Genomic DNA, 295 nt, shown 5'->3' on the forward strand with positions numbered 1-295 from the left:
TTCATACCCTTACATCAAAGTCTTCCCATAAATCTCTGAAGTCACGAATATCCTTATCCATGGGTAAACGACGAAAGTGATAATTCATCAAAATATATTTTCGCCTATTTAACAAATAAATCTGTTGTGAGGTTAATTCCTTCTAATTCATATAAAATAATCCCATTAATCTATGAAAAACAATGATCATATTGATTTTACTATACCTCAAACCCTTAGACAAATATATTTCTGATTACCTGTTAATGTAAGGAAAACTGAGTAAATTTAATATTCATACTTAAACTACTGAATA

The sequence above is a fragment of the Equus asinus genome, chromosome 7 (assembly GCF_041296235.1).
Source record: "Equus asinus isolate D_3611 breed Donkey chromosome 7, EquAss-T2T_v2, whole genome shotgun sequence".
In the NCBI taxonomy this organism is placed as follows: Eukaryota; Metazoa; Chordata; class Mammalia; order Perissodactyla; family Equidae; genus Equus; species Equus asinus.